This window comes from Giraffa tippelskirchi, chromosome 1 (assembly GCF_054371585.1).
Source record: "Giraffa tippelskirchi isolate mGirTip1 chromosome 1, T2T-mGirTip1v1.2.pri, whole genome shotgun sequence".
NCBI lineage: Eukaryota > Metazoa > Chordata > Mammalia > Artiodactyla > Giraffidae > Giraffa > Giraffa tippelskirchi.
This window is the reverse complement of record NC_137275.1, coordinates 112,893,992-112,894,844: the sequence shown is the minus strand read 5'-3', so window position 1 is coordinate 112,894,844 and position 853 is coordinate 112,893,992.

The window sequence follows — 853 nt, the reverse complement described above, 5'->3', positions numbered from 1 at the left end:
GTCCCGGCAGCCCCCTCGGCCTTACGCCCCGCGACGCTCCGCCGTTGGGCGGGGCGGGGCCAGGCCGGCGGGATTGACAGCCGGAGGAGGCGGCCTCCGCAAAAGGCCAGACGCGGCGCCCGCCCGGCTCTACGCGTCCGCCGTCTCGCCTCCTGGAGCTGCCGAGGCCACAGACATCAGCGCGCTCCTCCCAGGAAAGAACGAGGTGGGCCGTGCGGAGGCGGGGGAGCGCGGCGAGAGGGCGGGGCGGGCGCGGAGGGGCTGGGGCGCGACGGCGTGACGCCGCGAGAAGGGGCGGGGCGCGTCGCGGAGGGGCGGGGGCGCGTCTCGGGGGCGGGGCGCGGCGCGGCACGGGGGCGGGGCGCGGCGGGGGGCGGGGCGCGGCGAGGGGCGGGGCGCGGCGAGGGGGCGGGGCGCGGAGGGGCGGGGGCGCGGCGCCGAGGGGCGGGGGCGCGACGGCGCGGCGCGGCGCGCGACGGCGCGGCGCGGCGCGGAGGGGCGCGGCGCGGCGGCACTGAGCCGCCGGCTCGCTGGCGAACGAGCCACTAGGAGAGGAGCCCCCGAGTGACGCCCGCGGTTGGAAGGGCGGGCCGGCCACGGGCTCGGAGCCTGAGACCCCGCGGGGGAGCCTGCCCACTCAGCGTCCCGGGCGGAGGGAGAGCTCACGGGACAGCCCTGCAGAGAAGGGAGCGGGGAGTGGTGCGCCTCAGGCGGAGTCAGGGCACTCTCAGGTGGAGCCCAGGTGGGGTCCCCGAGACGAGCACATCCCTGGAGGGTCACTGCGCAGCCCGAGGAAGAACCAAGGGGCTTGGGGCTGGCACGGCTGGTCAGAACCTGCCTGGTCTGCGCCTGC